Source organism: Cyprinus carpio, chromosome A12 (genome assembly GCF_018340385.1).
Source record: "Cyprinus carpio isolate SPL01 chromosome A12, ASM1834038v1, whole genome shotgun sequence".
Lineage (NCBI taxonomy): Eukaryota > Metazoa > Chordata > Actinopteri > Cypriniformes > Cyprinidae > Cyprinus > Cyprinus carpio.
In genome coordinates, this window is record NC_056583.1 from 2,067,095 (window position 1) to 2,088,359 (window position 21,265).

Below are 21,265 nucleotides of genomic sequence, written 5' to 3' on the forward strand. Positions count from 1 at the left end.
AAAACATCACGGAAACAAGCTACAACACACTGCTTTCAATAGACTACCAACTGCAGTGCTCCTGCAACATCTAAAAATACCATTTAGGCTGGGTTTTGAAACACAAATGTGTACGTTTATGCATATGCTCTCATTTTTTTCCTATAAGTGAAAGAGTACTTACTCTAAACCTGCGCGCCTGTGTGATACAGCAACAGTGACAGTCAGATAACACTGCGCTGAATTTAAATAAACATCTGAGTGCCTCTAATGGACTGGTCAGACCTGACTGACAGGAAGCAAAGATATATGTGCTATATAATGACTCGATGGCAAATTCCTTTCCTTTCTGTTCCAGGGAAAGATGTTGAAATGAACAGACGCAGAGCCTGAGTCTCTGGATTTGCTGGTTATATAAAACTAAGCATTCGTGTGATTTTAGTCTACATTTGTGTTTGCGCGCAGGTTGCAGTGAGAATGTCAGTGCTGGAAATGCGTCTATACATAGACAGTCACAGCACCCACGCGCCTACCTCAAATACACTGCGGAGCTGCTATCTATAGGATGACACGCTCACATACATCGGCTTTGTTACGTATTAAAACACATATGCTATAAATGGAACATCTAAGAAACTTCTCTTCAGGTGAGACCATTAGGCCTGGTGGATATAGCTACAAATTGCATCTTGACATTTTATTACATTCAATAAACATCTCGGTGTTTACGCATTAAAGGCTTAAAAGGTGATTTGTTTCGTTAAGGGGAACCATCATTTAATCTAAACAGCCCCTGTTGCCAAGGAGATTCAAGATGTTTCATTCAAGGAACAAATACAGTTAAAATGATCAAGTTTTCCTTAATGTTACCGTTTGTCAAGGAACATGACATTCAATAATCTGCACCAATATGACAATCCTAGCAATAATCAATAACACTGATTTACATACATGTCAGTGTCACAAACCGCTTTTAATCAATATTATAATGTAAATTTTTATATATATTTGGGGTTATTTTATTTCATTTAATTTCAATCAAGGTAACAGACGTTTTTTTATGGTGTCAGTTTTGACAATGGTGTGTGTAGTTTTAGTTTTAAGTATAATTTTTAACTAGGGCTGTCAAATGATTAATCACGATTAATCACATCCAAAATAAAAGTTTTGTTTACATAATATATGTGTGTATACTGTGTATATTTATTATGTATATATAAATACACACACATGCATGTATATATTTAAGAAGAATATGTTATGTTTATATATTAAATATATTTATACATAATATAAAATATAAGAATATAAATATATAAATGTATATACATGTAAATATTTTCTAAATATATAATTTATGTGTGTGTATTTATATATACATAATAAATATACCCTGTACACATACATATATTATGTAAACAAAACTTTTATTTTGGATGTGATTAATCGTGATTAATCATTTGACAGCCCTATTTTTAACTATAACCCTGAATTGATCAAAAGGGACATTAAAAACATTTATAAAGTTTCAGAAGATTTCTATTTCAAATAAATGCTGCTCTTTTGAACTTTTTATTCATAAAAAATCCTGTAAATAATAAAAAACATATTATGACTTCCATAAAAATATTAATCAGCCCAACTGTTTTCAACATTGCTAATAATCAGAAATGTTTCTTGAGCAGCAAATCATCATATTAGAATGATTTCTGAAGATCATGTGACACTGAAGACTGGAGTAATGATGCTGAAAATTCAGCTGCGCATCACAGAAATAAATTACAGTTACAATACATTACAATAGACAACAGTTATTTTAAATTGTAATTATATTTCAAAATATTGCTGTTTTATTGTATTCTTAAATAAGTGCAGCCTTCAAAAAATCCTACTAATCCCAAATGCTTGAACATTAATACATACATTTGTAGATTATAATATACATATGCATATATACATAAAATATTTGTATATTATATTATTTACAAAATAAAGATCACAAAGTGATTTTTGGATCAATTCAGTGAATTCAAGTTTGAACTGAATCAAACAGATCAAACCACGTTAAACATTGTTTTGCTACTGATCTCTATCTAAATGAGCTGAAATGAGCAGGATGTGATTACACATATGAAAATATACTGAAAATAACTGCACTGGTGCTCGTGATCATATCTGTAACTCAGAGAGAATCAGAGACGTGATGATCAATCGATGATGCAATGGCTGAAATGACCCTCATGCCCTGTGAGAGAGGCCATGCAGGTGGGAGAAGAAAGCATAAAGCACTTCCTTGTCCCATCCCCCCTCCTCGTCCTCCCGCTCCGTCCTGTCATCCTCGCATTCCTGCGCTACGGAGAAGACAGATGGTTGCTATGGCAACAGGCAGTGCGGTAGGAAGGGTGGCTGTAGTTTCCCGGGAGTGGGCATGCTGTCTCTCTCAGTGTTTTTTTTTTCACCCTTTTCCTGCATGCTTGCCCAGCAGGAGCGGCACAGGTGCGAGTATGCGAGATTTGAAATCTGGCAGAAGGGAGAGTGTACAGATTTATCATCCACTGAGAGTCACAGCAGGTAGTGACAGAGCGAACCGAGCAGCATCCTAAACAACAGACACACAGAGACGGAGGAGATGGACGAAGATGGAGTCTCAGTACAGGCCAGCTGACTCACGGTGTAAATGATGTCAGTCGTTACTCATCTCTCTCTCTCCCTCACACACACACACAAACACACACACACACACACACAGTGCAGCTGCACTCCGGACTGTGATGGGACAACCACATCTGCACAGGTTGCACATCGCCACCATAATGAAGAGCCATGTACATGCATCTTCAGAAATTTAAACTGGCTGAATTTTAAATGAACCATCAAAAAATGATTTAGATTTATGAAAATTAAGATGCACAATTGTTCAAACACAAAAAGAGTTATGAAAATGTCAAAACTGCTCTTTTACAAACCAATAATGAAGGTCAAGTGGAGACACTATTTTGCATAGTTTATTAAAATAATAACCAAATAACCAAAAATGTATGTCAGGTCCAGATATGAATTCGGAAATCAATACGAAATCAAAATTCATTTTTAAACTAAACAAAACTCTGCACTCAGAAATATAGCAAAAATATAACTAATAATATAATATAATATAATATAATATAATATAATATATATAATATAATATAATATAATATAATATAATATAAAATAATATATTGAATTATTATATTTTTTTATAATTATTATTCCAAAATTTATGGTATAAAAATATGAAATGTAAATATTTATATTTAAGGAAGCAATAGGATATAAAAAATGAAGAGTATATATAATTATTATATTATTATATTTTTTATAATTATTAATATATATATATATATATATAGATATATATATATATATACTTTCATTTTTGATCACCTATTGCTTCCTTATCCCACCTCAAAAACTGCCATCATAAAATGTATTTATACATTTCATTATATTACTAATTCATATTATTAATGTAAATATTTATATTTAAGGAGGCAATGGGAGATAAAACATGAAAAAGTATATTATTATTATTTTTTCATAATTATTTAATAATGATTATATATATATATATATATATATATATATATATATATATATATATATATATATATAAATTTTATTATTATTATTATTTTTTTTTTTCAGTTTAACGGCATTACAAATATTTAATGCATAAATATTCACCCCACTCACAACTGCTGCTTCTCTCTCTTTTTTTCTTGACAAGAATTTCGTTTATTTAGAATGTCTTTACAACCACATCGCGAGTCAAACGAGCGCATTGTTTCATATTAAAGCGCCAAGGAAACTGCAAACATGCAATGTCATAGTTATGTCATCCGTTAAGTCATGAAGTTACCAAAAAGGTGATTAAAGCTGCATTAAAATGTGCATGCATGTAAGTATGTGTTATATATGAGTCAGATTTAAGAACATGTTTCTGATATGCAGTGGTTTTCTGTCCTGGAGCAGCAGCAACACACCCGATTCAACTCATGTTGTGAGAAAATACGATGCGTGTCAGATCCGCGTCATGTTCAGCAGCCAAAATAACCTCATAACCAGCTGCTGTGATGTCCGTTAATCAAAGAACAAAAGATGAAATCAATAACTTCTATAGTTTTAAGGATTCATCTATATTTAAATATCTGTGCAATGACTTAAAGATTGCAGTCCACAAACGCTCACCATCAAATTGAACTGAACTTCTGCAAAGAAGAGTGGGCAAATACTGCAAAGCTCTGCAAAGTTAGTAGAGACAAATCCCAACAGACTAAAGGTTGTAATTAAAGCAGAAGGTGCTTCAACAAAATTCTGACACAAGGGGTTATCCTTTTTTTTCTACTCAGTGATTCTGTTTTTCTGTCTTCATTTCAGGTTCAAAGTAACAAAATGTTATTATTTTAAAGGGGGCTGATTCTTTTCTAAACCCACTGTGAGTGTGTTTGTTTTTTTGTGTAGTGTGTGTAATATATATATATATATATATATATATATATATATATATATATATACACACACACACACACTTTATCATTTATTTACCAAATAAGCCAAGGCAATTGGTACCATTACCTGATTGCCATAATTTCTTAAATCAGGCGCTGAATCAAACACACACCACACACGTGATAATAAAGGATGCTATAAGTGCAGTTCATTTGTAATGAATTCCCCCCATATCAGTCTAAACAGTAGTGAAGACAGCCAGCAGATACTGCGCTGGAATGATGCTGCTGAGAGGGGTTTAAGACGGATGAGGAACAGCTAAAATCCACACCGCTGACCGAGCTCTCAAAAACAGCCCAAGACAAACCACTCCAGACTTTCCACACGACTGGAATACAGATGAGTGTGAACGGTGGGAGGAGTGTGCAGACGGTCGAGAAAACCAGGTGCGAAGATCACTGAGTGATGAAGAAAACAGGTGCAGACGTCACCTTGGGTCAAGTTTGCAAAAAAACCTTCAAGAAATGTTCACAATTTCACAAAGTTATGGCCAGAATATCAGTGATTAAAACTTGTGAAAAATCAATAACCCTGAAAATCCCTGTCTAAACTATTACAATGGCCACTTACACACTGCAGCTAATATTTATAAATTCCAGTTTTTTTTTTTTTACATGCAACATTTGATAAAATACAAAACTGACAATCACTATCATCTAAAAATTCACAGCATAAAAATAATATATAGTGACAGCTCTTTTTTATTAAATACATGCAATGTGTACAGAGATGTCTGATTCACTGTACACTACCGTTCAAAGGTTTGCAGTCGGAAAGATTATTTAATGTTTTGAAAGAAGTCTGCATTATTGGATCAAAATACTGTCAAGACAGTAATATTGTGAAATATTATTATAACTGCTTTCTATTTGAATATATTTCAAACTGTAATTTATTCCTGTGATATCAAATATGAACACGATCCTTCAGAAATGTGAATAAACATATTAAATAATACAATCATATTTGTGACCCTGGAGGATGAAAGCAGTCTTAAGTTGCTGGGGTATATTTGTAGCAATAGCCAAAAATACACTGTATGGGTCAAAATTATTGATTTTTCTTTTATGCCAAAAATCATTAGGATATTAAGTAAAGATCAGGTTCCATGAAGATATTTTGTATATTTCCTACTGTAAATATATTAAAACATAATTTTTGATTAGTAATATGCATTGCTAAGAACTTCATTTGTACAATTTTAAAGATGATTTTCTCAATATTTAGATTTTTTTCACCATCAGATTCCAGATTTTTATATAGTTGTATCTCCGCTAGATATTGTCATATCCTAACAAACCATACATCAATGGAAAGATTATTTATTCAGCTTTCAGATGATGTATAAATCTCAATTTTGAAAACTTTACCTTCATGACTGGTTTTGTGGTCCAGAGTCACATATTATATAATATTTAATATATAATATAAAATAGTAATATTTGATAATGGGTTGACAAAAACATTTTTTTTTATCACTTGAAATAAAATGAACATTGCATAAAATGAAATAAAAAACTTAGTTTAAGTTAAAGTAAATAACTAAAACTAAAAACTTAATAAAGAACTATAGAGACATTAAAAAAGGAATACAAATTACAAAACAACAACAGTATATCAATGCTAAATATCAAACACTTATTTACTTTATAATAACTTGCATAAAAAAACATTAACTAAATAAACACCTAAAGTTATGTTTGATATCTTCTCCAGTAGTTCCTACACTGAGTTTGTATGAGGTGACACTCCCAAAACTCTGCAGTGTGTATTTGACCCGTCTGCACACACAAGCCCAACTAATACTAACAGTTGTCTGCAATAACTTGCGACTGTGAATGCAAAGCTTTAAAAATGTACTCAATGAGTCACCAACAGATGCAGAGAGAGATGCAGAACGAGCTGCGGTCCCAGCAGGAGATCAGACATGGAAATACATGCAGGGGCTCCTCACTCACACACACACACACACACACACACACACACACACACACACACACACACACACACACACACACACACACACACACACACACACACACACACACACTCAAAACAGGGCTTGTGATGACAGAGAAAGGTCACAAGCCAAGGTCAGAACAGAAGAGAACACAGATGGATGAAGTCAAAGGGAGGATTGGGTTTCACTACCGCTAATGGCACAGCATTGGATTGTAAAACATACAGATACATTCACCTGATTTCATTTCATATCCATTATTTAATTATGTGATCTGATTACGGGCCAAAAATCCATACTGAAGCAATAAGATACGAGAGCCTGTGCTACATCACAAATACATTGACAGGCATACTGAACAAACAATTATTATTTAAACATATTATATGCCCGAGCTCTAATATAAATGAAATGCTATTGGCTATTTAAAAAGGGGGCGGGGCTGCTCGATATGTCCCAAGCGCTGCACGTTTCAGTGGATCTTTAAGTAGTTAGACATAAAATGTTTTTATATTTTCTCCACTGACATTTTCTAGCGTGACTTACTGTAAAAATGCTTTATTGACCAATCAGCATCCAGGACCAGACCTATCCGTTTTAAAGTAATAGTAACATTAGCATATATATTTACTAAATAAGACTATATTAATATTAAGTAAATACGATTATAATCAAGAACATCTCTTGTTCTTGACCTGCAGGTTGACCTGAATTTTAACAAATAATTATCGCCACAATGTCACACAACTACCTAAATCATTTTTTAAAAGAATATACTTAAGTGTGAACTGAATGTAAAGTTTTTGACACTTACACTGCAATAAAATGAAAAAGTATTTCCATTTAAAATTTACACTCAATGCAGTCAGCTGAATTTAACACGTGCTTTTTTGACCTACCGAAGTACACCTTTAAATATAATTTTATAATTACTTCTATTGTCTTTGAAATATGGTTAAAGTGAACGAATGGCATTTATGGTGAACTAAAATATACTTCAATGAAACTTGTATTTAAATATATTTGCATTTACACATTAATGCAATGTTAAAGTTGCAATTTAGTACATTTAAAATGTATTTACTTTTAAATGTAATATCAAAAAATACACTTGTAATACAATTCAAATTATAATCAAATACTTAACGTACATAAGTCAACACATTAAAATAAGTGTGTTTTTATTTCAAAAATATTATATAAGTAGTTTTTAAAAAATGCATAATTTTAAGATATGAAGTATACTACAAGTGCAAATTCAATACAGTTAAACACCTTAATATTTGTTTTCTGTAATGGTAGGGTCAGATGCAATGGGAATTCAGCAAAACTCGAACCGCATTCCATGAGAGCTTCAGATGGCACAGGAATGGCTGAACATGAAACCGGCTCACGGGGAAATGTGAAGCATTCACACTGAACGCACACTGACAGATGCCTGAACAACAGCAGGAGGCTGTGCTTCCTCCAGCAATGCGGATCCAGTGCTCATGTGACTCTCTCAAAACAAGCAGCCCTTATGAGAAGAAGCGTTACAGTGTTGCATGCTTACTAGATGAGTTCAGATGTGTTCTGTATGAGATACATGACGACTGAAGCTGTGTGTCAGTGTGCTGTGTTTCCGTGTATGAATGCTATTGTGATGCTGAACTCTGAATGGAAGACATGCCATACTGTATGCGTTCACTGATCCTGAACATCAAACACATAAATGCACAAGCATTACGGTGACCAGATGGCACAATCAGATCAGTATTTTTGTTTGCCTTGTTTTCCAGTAAACAAGATTTATTTACTTGATAAGCAAAATGTGATATCAAGATACAATACATTTTCAGAGAATATTTCTTGAATTAAGTTTATTTTTATCTCTTAAGACCCAGCAAAACATTTTAGGAAAAAAAAAATATTTTTCATGTTTTTTGGTTTTTTTTAGTATTTTTTTTAAAATGTAATTAAATTGTTAGAGATTTAATTAATAAGTTATGATAAGTAAATTGGTATTTGAAATATGGACTCAATTTAAAATAAATAAATAAATAAATAAAAAGACATGAATGAACATGCATAGGCAAAAAGAACTGATTTATTTTTAAATAATCAATACATTTTTAGGTTTCAGGATTTTTTTTTTTTTTTTTACCAAACCTTGTATAAAGATAATTCTCAACTATGTTATAAGAGAATGATTTGATATATCATTTTTCTTTATGTAAAATGTGTGTAAAATTGCCATAAAGAGGTTTTCTCATTATATATAATGTATCTATAAACTAAATCTAATTTGCATATTAGTGTGTCTTTAGGGCAACATGTAATGAAAAAAGAAGTGTAATAATGGGAGTAATAATTGACAAGATTCTCACAATAATATATAATATTTCGTAGGAATATTGAAATATAATGTCTTTCCCTATTCAGTTGTTGTGTCTCCCAAAATGTGGTGTCCTCATATGAGGACATGTATGAAATCAACGTCCTGTTTCATTTGAAACCCTGTAATATTTTCCTGAGATGATGATTTATGACACACAGTTAAAAAATTAGTCAGATTTAAATGATCATTACAAAATATTAGCATATTTCCATAAGAGTGTCACTAAATTAATATCAGACATTTTTGAAGACCAAGGAGGGGGAGTGTTCATGGTGAAACATCCAAACATTTAGTATCTCTGAAAAGCCCAGAATGTGCTCTGTGCAGGACGTCCAGACTTAAAACCATGGCATGTATAGTCCCAGAGAAATTCACTAACATGTAATGTCCTCATATGAGGATGCAGGGTCTCATGAGGTTAATTCATTGGTAAATGAAATGAATAAAAACATCACGATAATCCACAGTCCATCACTTAATGTCTTGAGAAGTGAAAAGCTGCGTGTTTTATATTCAACTGCATGTTTATCTCCTATATTTTTCACATTTACATTACCTCTGCCATTATCTTACACTCATTAGAAATTTCTATTTATCATACTGAACATTTTTATTTTGTAATACACTTTTCACAATCAATGATTGATTTCAGTTTTTTTTTTTTTGTTAGCCAAAATTGTATGCAGTTGTTGTTGGTTATCTGCAATTTCAAACAAGTAGTTATAATTATCAGCCAGAACTAGAATCAGTGCATCCCTGTCACTATTAACAGATTATCACGGTAATGCAATGTCCAACAAACATATATTACTGTATCGTGTCATTTTTGTTGTAAGTGTTTTATACACTAAACGCATTTTACTTCACAAGCTTTGCGAGCTAATAAATGTCATGCCACACTGCAAAAACTTTGATTCTTAAAATAAGCTCTATTTTCTTATGCAAGGTAAAATTCTTTGATCACTGTAAACGCAAACAAGCAGCAAAAAGGGTGCATACATTCACGAATCTAATGCTTTTCAAAGTGTGGATCACTGTCAGGAGAAACAATTATGTGTGTTTTGTGTATTTCAGGTTAATGTAAGACAAACACACACACTCCTAACAAAGACGGGGTTCAGTAGAGCATGTCTAATACTTCCTTCAGATAGCGCAGCTCATTGTACACACATCCACACGTGGAGCGCAACATCTGCTACATCTCTGATAGCGCTAAACAACTGGGCTGCACTTGTGTGCGAGCGCGGGTTCAAGTTCATTCGAGGTCAGCGGCAATGAAGACGCATCTCAAAACGCTGACACCACGAGTGCGCAGAAATATGTATAAGATGTGTGCGTGTATATACAATAAGTGCATCTGCTAGAGAAATAGATGTTTGTGATGGTTCAGTGAGAGAGCGTTACATTCCTGTCAAACACTTAGAACGCTGATACTTCTCAAACAATACAAACCGGATCACAACAACAATCATTCATGTGCATTTCTTTCAAGACATGGTAATAGGTGAGAGAATATTAATGATACACAGGGCTGGGAGATATGGCCAAAAAATCATATCTCTGTATTTTTTGGCTGAATTGCGATATATATGGTAGGCCTATATATTTAGGACAATATGCACTTTTCCCGAAGCAGCTCCTCACTATTTTTCAGCACTTGTGTCAAACTTGTATCAATATAAATGGTATTGCCTCATACCATATCGTTTAGAAAAAAATACTGTATATCAATATATCGTACAAACTCGATATACCGCCCAGCCCTAACGATACATATAGTATATGTATTTACAATCCTGCATTGATTTGTAATAATGTCACTGCTTTGTACTAATGCGATTATCCCAAAGTGAGCTGTGACGGAGAAGTATCTGAAACAAAGAGATTGAGCTCATTTAAAACAGCTTAGAGTAAAATAAATAAATAAATAAATAAAAGGTGCTAATATGGCTGAAATGTATCTACACACTAGAGTTTACACTGTGTCAGAAAATCTAGTTTTGATGAGGAAGATATATTGCAAGAACACATCAAGAATATAACTATAACTACAAATAAAAGTCCTTTTTTTTCAGTTAAAAGGTGATTGTGCAAGTCATAATTAATTATTATTAGTAGTATATTTTGAGAGAATTTTGTGTAAGAATTTAAGAAATAAGTATTCAACAGTTTTGTATAGATCTCAAACTGTATTATATTTTGAGCATATATCGACCATCTGGCACAGCATTGAAAGTCTAATATTGGCGAACAACTATCATTTATTTAACAAGTACCATCTGAAGACTGTCTGAACCGAATAATAACAGTCTAGTATAAATGATAAACATCGTGTTTGGAACAAATCTAAAAATGTGCCTCAACCATATAATGGTATGATATCTGAACAAACTATAAATTCAAGGTTATAGTCCAAATTTACCAGCATTACCCTCTTATTTCACAATAAAGCCTTGAAAGTGCAAGTCGGTTGAGCAAATGCATGTTATCGAGGACAGTGCAATACTGCTGTGAATTCTGCGATCAGTGAGGTGTGTGAATGTTTTGAGAAAGCCGCGTGAACGTCCTGGATTTCCCTGACACCACGACAGACGCCGTTTAGCTTTAATGAGCGAACCAAAACACATTTAATAATGTCAGCCATACAAATCACAGCACTAATCTTTCCTCAGCCACGAATGAATGCTGGGAATTTGGCGAGCTAATCGAAATTACATCTTTCCAGCGAGTGTGTTGATTGTGATGAATAGAGCAGAGGAGAGAAAGGGTATTAAAAAAGATGTGTTGCTATTTAATGCGTGAGCTGCGTCCAGCCCTGCCGTCCTCTAAATCACCTGCTGATGCACTCAATAGCACAGGCTTTCTTGCATCATCTTTCTTATGTGGCCTTTAAGTTTCACTGACGATTCTTTCATGTTTCACTACTCAGAGCACTGAAAGTGTTCAGAGGTTTTGATATCAAAGCAAAAAATGAGTTTTGCATTTCCATTCTGAATCATTTATTTCAATGAACTGATTCAAAACCCTTTTGTTGTGACATTTTTCACAAAGAGAATACATTGATTGAGGGTTTTAATCAATAATAATACATTATAAAATCAACTATCATTTTGTTCATTGTAAAAAAAAAGTGACTGTGAAATTTTAAAAGTCTCAAAACAAACAGATAAATAATATTAATAAATAAAGAAGATGTGATAAATAAATAATAATAAATAAAATAAAATAAAATAAAATAAAATAAAATAAAATAAAATAAAATAAAATAAAATAACAACTTAGGGTGGATTTTTGTATGGCTCTTAAACACTTGGCTCTTAAAAGATATACCTCTGTATATTACTATATATGTCATTATGTTAAATAAATAAATGTTGTTTATGTATTACATGATTAAATATCATTGTGTTCATTTAGTAAAAACAATGACCAATAGTTTAAATTAATAATAATAACAATAAAAATATTAATAATAATGTTTATATCACTGTTGTCACTTACTAATTAAAATAATAATAATAATCAAGATTTAAATATATTGCTTAGCTGTAGTGGAGAGCATGTTTGTAATATGGCTCTTACACCTTTTGATTTCTTATTCAACATTATTTATGTTAATGAAGAACATATGCTTGTTTATAATAAAGAATAATTACAAATTTAGGACACAAACGCTCTATACATCACTATATATCTTATTATATACTATATAGTAGCTAAAGCAATTGGCACGGTTAGCAGTGTGATTTAACATACAGCCCCTACAGGCTTCAAACTGGCAGCTTTAGCATAATATGACACGCAACAGCCCTGCAATCCAGGCACACGAAACACTGTAGACACGGTGAGAAAACCAAACCTGCATGTCAGAGCCAGAGTGGGTGAGCAACAGCACTCGCACCTGTGGGCAGTCCAAACACACACACACACACACACACACGGCTACATCGTGAATGTGCGGCCCAGATCACCATGGTAACTGGGGGAAGAGGACAGGAGCTCCAGCAGGTCCTTGTGCACATTCTCCAGACAAACAGCGGAACATCCATTTACAGTGCTGGAGAAACATCTGAACCACCATCACGCTGAAACCGGCCCAAACGCTCACCGTAACGCAGCCGGAAAACGCCTCAATCATTCACATATAAAAACTGTTTCTATTCTGTAGCTGAGAAAATGCATACAAAAGAATTGCAGCAACAGCCTTCACCCTTCAGAATATAAAGTATGAGTCATTTAGACTGTTATGTCAGTTTTTCAGCTCCAATTTTGGAGGTTGACAAAGTGAATCACTGTCCTGATTGCAAGGACAGTTTCTTAAATGTGTGATCTTATGCTTCCCTCCATCTACTGAAAATTAATAAATAACTCATATAGGGTTATTATAGGTAACTGAAACTAAAACCATAAAAAATACTTAAAATACAAATAAATATTTACTGAATTCATTGCAATATATTTTGTTTTTATTCAGTTTAACTTGATGTACTACAATAAATAAGACTAAAATAAAATAAAATAAACAAATAGTAAAAATTATAAATAAAAAAGGTATAATATAACAAAACAAAAAATAAAATACAACTAAAAATAAAAACTAATTCATAATATTAATAAATATTAATATTATTAATTTATTTTAAATATTAATAAAAACTATTAACAAGGAAATGCATCTCAATTATGCTAAATCAACACAGTTCTCATGTAATTAAAAACTGATTTCTTTTTTTTCTTGAACTGACCCTTGTCAAGCATATTATAAGGTTTCATGGGACCCGGCTCCTTCAGTCAGACACATATATTAACTAGCTTGAATCCCTACTAAATATTGTTCAATATTTCAGTAATCTTGAAGCCTATTCACTTAGCACTGATTGACTAATATGAGCAGGAGATGAAATATTGATGAGAGTGAGGGGAGACCCTCAGCGAAGAGCTCTCCAAAACCAGCAGCTGTGCTGATTCAGAGCTCAGACACAGATTTAACGCTCGCTAAATCTCCTCCATTCACTGCAGAACCCTTTTCACGGTTGTTTTAAAAGGAGTCCAAAAATAATAAAATTGGGGCCAAATATCTTTTTAAAACTCTTGAAAACTATTTTTAAGTTGCATTCAAACCCCACTAAAAAGTACTGATAAATAAATAAATACATAAATAAATGAATGAAAGTCCCCCCAAAATGTCAAATTTCAACTTTTCAACTTATATCAGCTGGTATCATTGTCTTTCAGATGTCTTTTTTTCCAGGTGAAGACTTTTTCAAACAAACAAATAAATAGATAAATAAATACATTTAAAAAAAAAAATCAACTTATACCAACTGATGTCACTTTTATCTCCTTTTAAAGATGACTTTGAGGCAAAGACTATTTTTAAGTTCCATTCAAAGCCACTCAAAACTCCTGTTCTGCTCATAAAAAAAAAACAAAAAAAAAAACATCTAAATCTAAATGAATACATAATAATAAATACATAAATAAATAAAACACCAATTCTTTCCCCCCCAAAAAAATTATATCAGTAAATTATATATAGCAGATTACATCAACTGTATCACCTTTTAAAAATGTCCTTCTTTTCAGGCACACTGATAAAATCTCGACTCCTGGAAATTGTGTAGATGCTAATCAGACTGTGGCCAAATGTATGTGCACACCCAAACACCAAAGTCATATGTGCCCGTTCTCCATTTCATTTCAAAAGCATTAGCATTTGGAGCTGGTTTTCCCTTACAGCTTTCCACTGGTTGTAGCATAGCTGTGGGGATTTGTTCTCATTCAGACACAAGAGTGAGATCAGGCTCGCAATCACTGCTCCAGTTCATCCCAGAGGTTAAACCAGGTCAAGGCCCACAGTCATTTTTAGTCTAACTTTTCTGTCTATGCTGAAGGTGAAAAAGATGCACGATGCAACACATTCACAGCCCATTAGAATATATTAGATGTATACATATTTACCTTTTTTTTGAATATGTGGAGGAGGATTTTAGACCAATGAGATTTAAGTAAAAATCCCATCCTAAAAATTCATTTTCTCCATAGGGGAATTGATTTTTATTGATAAACCTTTACAAAGACAGACCTACTGTGGGCTAAGTGGATGTTAATCGACGGCATATGCTTCTGTTGAAGCCGTCAGTCCACATTTTTCAACTTATTTTTCAAATAATCATGCTCAACAATTTCTAGTGAAAAACTACAATACCTTTGATTCTGCAACAAAATCTCCACCAATCAGAGAATCAAAACAAGCAAAATCATACAAAAAGAGCTCTTTAGCAGTCTCCAGCTGCTAAGATATTTATTATAATATGCATATTTTACAATAAACATGTTGTTTCTATATACATAATCAACATCTTTAAATCATCAGTATTTTTATATTTCTCCAACGTTTTTAATTCGTCTTTCGCAGTGCTTCATGGGATTGTAGTTCTTTCCTTCATTAAAGCTGTTAAGTACCTTTATCTTTTTGATGCTTATAACTTATATACTTATATTTTTGATACTTTTGATAAGTATAATTAAAAATGAAGAACTTTTAAAATTCTCTAAGGGAAAAAGAAAGGGAAAAATACAGAGATGGCTAAAAAAAGCGGCCAATAAAATGTATTTCCACTTGTTGAGGTCTGTTAAAGAAAAATGTAACCTATAGCATATCAGTGGCACCTTTAGTTGGCAGTTAAATCAACAGTCTAACAAACCTCTTTCTATAAACACACAAGGACTATTCCTGAGTAACGTGAAGGAAATGAAGAGGTAAAAATATTGAGGGGGAGAATTCGTAATGTGGCTAATCAGACAGGCTGGTAAGCGGATCTTCATTGTAATGTTTAGTGAACCAAGGCACAAGTAATAGCTGTGAGGGGACACTCACGGAGCACAAATGGAGTCAGAGCCATCACAAATGATCCAGAGGAAATTGACGGATGTTGACATGGAAGCACTCAATGAGAAAGAAAGAACGCCCCCCAAATAATTTTGATATTATTGCTGCACTCCATTACACACCGCTCTCTGTGTTTTGAGAATTTCATGTTTAAAAACTATTTTGTGATCATGATAAACAATCCAGTGCTGCATTCAAAAACCTTTTTTTTTTTTGGTCAAATTTCACAATTTAAAATTAAATAGCATTTATAATTTACGTGATGCATGTAACGCATTTCGAAATCGAATGTGGTGAGACAAGAAACTAATATCCCATTTAAAGCATATTTGGTATATGATTAAGAGTGACTGCGTGCATATTTTAAAATAAAAAGGTTACTTGTAAATAGTTTAAATGCATTACTATTAACTCAGTCTAAATTTCAAATTGAAATGACCAGTGAGTGGCGCAAAAAACACCAGCTCTATTTGAAACAGATAAATGTGAACCTGTCAGTGTTTTATTACGTTGGTTGTTGTGCATGCGTGCAGTGCAGTGCTGTACTGGGTGCACTACTGAGCAAGTTTACTACATCAGCCATTCATATGAAGCTGCTTATGATGCAAACATAAAAAATAAAAAAATTATCACGCACTATGGTAAAAATGTTTTGAGGTCATAAGATAATACTATAGACACTAGTGGTAAATTCCACTTGTATTGAATTGTACATAAGTATGTTCTTGGATAATTCCTATAAATAAAAAGGACATTTTTGTCCATTGCAACATCAAAAAAAAAAAAAATGGTTCAAGACATGGTTTTGGGCTTGCGTCACTTCCAAACTTATCGAGAATTGTTTAAGTTGTGGTTTCGGGTTTTCTTAAGTCAAACATTTTAGTAAGTTTTGAATATGTGTAAGATAAGCGCTCATTTAAATTCAATAATATGTACGTTGCATATGCTACCATTAAATTTCATCAGCCACCATGCTCTCTAGATATAAGTACTGGCACTGGCATCAGTCAAATCCATCTACAGGACATAGAACTACATTTACTATATACAGCAGAACTATGTAAAAAGAGAATCAACGTGAACACATATGTATGTTAGTTAGTGGAAGCTTAGCTGTGTAGCATCAGTATTTGCTGTGGGGCTGTGGGGAAAGATCCAACACACTGTTAATCCCACAGCTCTGTTTTGTAAGCAAATCATTATCAAGACTATTAATGGCACACTGCAGAATTCTCCCTTCCTCCCTCTCTCTCTCTCTCTCTCTCTCTCTCTCTCTGTCCTTCTCCTGCTCCCACTCAGTCTCTCTTTTCAGTCCATTTCTCCCACCTTCTCCATCTCCATTTCTCTGCTTCTGTTTTCGGGGAACCTTTTTATACTCTTCTTTTAAAGGCTTCATTTTTTTCTCCCTCTTTCTCTGTACCAAACCCTTGTGAGCTGCCTACGGAGGCATTTTAAGGCATCGCTGATGTGTTCCCGACATGAAAGCTGATCCAAAAGGTATCTTAATGATGCTGACTCACAAGAGAACTTGTTTTAGCCAAATTGTAAAGCAGCAATGAATGTATCCTTTGTAGGGAAGCCAATCAATTAGCTATGCAATTATTATAAACTTATAATTCATTCAATATTGGAGTGGATAAACTCTATTGAAATCTGCATGGGTCTCTCATGCAGAGCACTATCTATGCTGTGTGTGGAGTTGCTGTCTATGTAGAGTGTTCCAAATTAGCCATTACTTATTCAGAACTCTCTACATGATTTGGAACCCTCTACATATACTTTGCTGTCTATGTAGAGCACTTCAAACCAGGCACTTATAATTCAGAACACTATATAATTCAGTTGTCTATGTAGAGTGGTTCAAATCAGGAACTTATCATTTAGAACACTCTACATGATTTACAACATTCTACATGCACTATGCTGTCAATGAAGAGCATTCCAAACCAGGCACTTATTCAGAACGCTCTACATGATTTGGAACACTATACATTTGAAACATTCTAAATGTACTACACTGCCTATGTAGAGCGTTACAAATGAGAAACACATAATTTAGAACACACATGATTTGGAATCCTCTACATAAACCACACTGTCTATGTAGAGCGTTCCAGATCATGAACTAATAATTTAGGACACTGTAAATGTACTATATCATTTATGTAGAGCTTTCAAATCAGGCACTTATCATTTAGAATACATGATTTGGTACACTATACATGCCATACACTGTCTGTGTAGAGTGTTCCAAATTAAACACTTATAATTTAGAACACTCCACATGTTTTGAAGCACTATACATGCACTATGCTGTCTATGTAGAGCGTTCCAAATCAGGAATCTATAATTTAGAACACTCTACATGCACTACTCTGACTGTTAGGATGCTGACTTAGAAGGAAGTGGTCTATGTAGGCAGCACGCAGCGAGACAGCTCAGTAGGGGTTTGGAACAGGGCTCCTATGTTTCTTTTCGAAAAACTCTAAACGTGACTGAAAGCACTGGATGCCAGCCTCCTACTGATTTTGTTAACACATTGCCTGGGCAACTTCAGCTGTACAACAGCAATGCTGAACATTACAGACCCAGAGATTTTCAAAAAGTAAAAGAGGGGGCAGAGAAAGAGAGGAGATTTCGAAATGAATCCTTGTTCTGGCCACTTTGTGCTGAGAGCATTATGAAATCTGAACATTTAGTACTATGCGAGTTATGTCTGACAGAACAAAAGGTGCTACTGCGAAACAACCAATGTCAGTTTCTAAAAACGAATACTGATCTCAATAGCTGGGAAAACTGTTCTATTCAACCATTAACTCCTAAATTTGCCATTACATATAAGAAATGCTTAAAACAGTAACTTGAACATACAGTATGGACACATAATTTTGAGTCACAAAGAAATGTGAATGCACTGCAGCATAAATATTAAAAAATACACTTTTTTTGTTGTTTTGTCATTAATTGTTGTGTTATGATGTTAAGAGCTCATCTTTTTAAATTTTTTATGTTCTTGAGGTTTGTATGTGAAGTGTTGAGGTCTACAGGTGTACACACACACACACACACACACACACACAATCAATTTATAGTGTTATTAACTGAAAATTTGTTGAACAAGAACCCCGTAGTTGCCTGAATGAGGCATTTTGTGTTTAGTCAATGAAGAAATTCAAACGGACAAAACCAAATAGTGTTACTTTAAACAATAGTTCAGAAAACCTCAAAAATCTGAATGCATCATGTTGCACTGAATTAAGTATTATCAATTCCTTTTTTACCCTCTATGACTGTATTTTCCAAGTTTTTATGACAGCTGTGTGTGAGGATGCCTCTACTAAATATTGGTTGTGAATGGACGATTAGGGAAATTCCGCTCTCTTTTTTAAAGTCAATTTTACCCTATAGATCAACATTCACTTAAAATGCTGGAAAATATCAGCTTGAACTTTCTGCAAAACATCTCCTTTTGTGTTCCACAGCTATCAGAACATTTAATTTTCACTCCAAGTGTTTAAAATGATATTAGGGTCAATAGATGATGAAGAATTTACATTTTGGGTCACTATCACTTTAAAAACAGGGACTGTCATCACCCTGACAAGCCTGGATGTACTTCAAAGGGCACAATGGTGTCGTTCTCTATCAGGTCACACCCTGTTTGATCCTGCCCGGCATGATTCTTCACGACCCCCACCAACCATTAAACTTCAACTCTGTCATGACCTTGGAAACTGATAATATTGTAATAAACATCTAAATTTAGCAAAGATGGCTCTGAGAACTGCACCAATCTCGTTTAAAGATGCAATTTGCGCCACACTCCATCAAATGTTTGTAAATCATCAGCAATAAAGCAGCCTCTTGAGACTTCACAATCAACCCATCCAACCCAACCATCCCACACGCAAATAAACAACTGCAAACCGAAGCTGCCCGGGTGCAATTTAGCTAACAAATCACGTAGCAGCCCTCGAAATGGTGGACATCGAGGGGTCAAAGACTATGAAGAAAAAACTGAAGAAAAGTCCATCAAGCTGAGAACATTGCAGCACACTCCACCTCCCACAGGTCCTCCATCCAGCATCATTAGTTTCAGTCATTTCTGCAACATAAACAATCGTTCAAACCAGTGTACAGCCCAAAACACACTCGTCTAGACAAAATCACATAGTTCAGATTAAAACAATCCAACACTGACACTTCCAACATGTAGATACATCAAAGTGCAGCTCATAGCGCCGACATCAGCTGCTAGCTCCTACGACACCCATTCATTTCTTTAGATACCAGCGTCTCAAGCAGTTTAGCACAGGTAGAGAGCTATTACGTGTGTGTTTATGTGCGTGTAGAAGGAGAGAGACTGAGAAATGGCAGAAAGCGAGAGAGGTTAGGTAAGGAGATAAGTGGAGGGTGGGGTTCGGTAGCTCACCATGCTCAACCCAAATCCCGCATTGGGCTGGCAGGCGGGTGTAGATCTGTCCTCCCTTTCCGTCCACGGACACACACAGCCCCTGCAAGCGTCTCAGCGACGGCCAGCTCATCCACACACGTCCGGACGCACACCAGCAGGTATCTCCTCCAGAAGGTCCAATGGAAGAACGAGGGTCAGAACGGGAAAGCGGCTTAGTGGACAGGCATCAGGGAAGAAACATTCCTTGGGTTTCAGTGGACGGGGAAAAAAAAGCGTTAAAGCAGAGTCGTTCCCCACACACTTTCCAGAAGAACCTCGCACACGGAGAATCCCTTCGACAGGACTGGAGAGAGCGGCGGTCGACGCGAGCCGAGGGAGGGAGAGAGATAGAGAGAGAGCGTGTGTCTAACGCTACAGTCCATGAATGGTGCAGTGCTGCTGTTGTCATGGTAACCACTGGGGAGGAGGCCGGTAAAGTGGTGAGGGGGAGTAAGAGAGAGAGAGAGAGAGAGAGAGAGCGATAGAGAAGGTGCTTTGGAGAGGGACACTGGAGCTCTGGACTGAGTATGAAGAGACTGGAGAAACTGGAGGCTCTGGGTGTGATGCTTCAGCAGGCGTGACCTCATGTTACCCTTGAAAATGCCATCAAACCGCCTTTTCATCTACTAGTCCATTCATCAAATTATCAGTCTATGTTTATCTCACACTGTCACCTACAGTATTCTGCCCCTGCTCCTTATTTTATAACCCACTCATTCATTCATACAAATATGGGGTGACAAATCATTAAAGCGCTCTTTGTGCTAATTTGAAACTGTTAATGGGATAGTATCAACTTGTATGCGTCCTTTTTTTATATATATATAAAATGAAAGCCAGTGGGATCCAATGTTGGTTTGATTTTGACCACATTGACTTTCTCTGCATGGACAAAGTTGAAACATACAAAACAAAATATACTCTTTTGGTTATTTATAGTTCAAAATTATAAATAATCCATTTCCATTTTCACTTTAGTTCAAATTTTATTATTTTTTTATGTTTTTATAAATTATGTTTTTTGTCATTTTTATTTTTTTAAATATGATTTTT

The 21,265-nt window shown here is 34.4% G+C and overlaps 1 protein-coding gene across 3 annotated transcripts in view; it reads right to left on the minus strand.

Annotated features, from left to right (window-relative positions):
- Nucleotides 1-21,265, minus strand: part of LOC122146944 (protein TANC2-like) — a 102,729-nt gene that overhangs the window by 4,065 nt on the left and 77,399 nt on the right. The window contains exon 1 of one of the 3 annotated variants that reach the window (XR_006161286.1): nucleotides 20,192-21,133. The exons of the other annotated variants lie outside the window; for them this stretch is intronic. The gene's annotated coding sequence lies outside the window, so the exon portion shown is untranslated. Of the gene's footprint in view, nucleotides 1-20,191; nucleotides 21,134-21,265 lie in introns of those variants that run through there. 3 annotated transcript variants of the gene reach the window in all.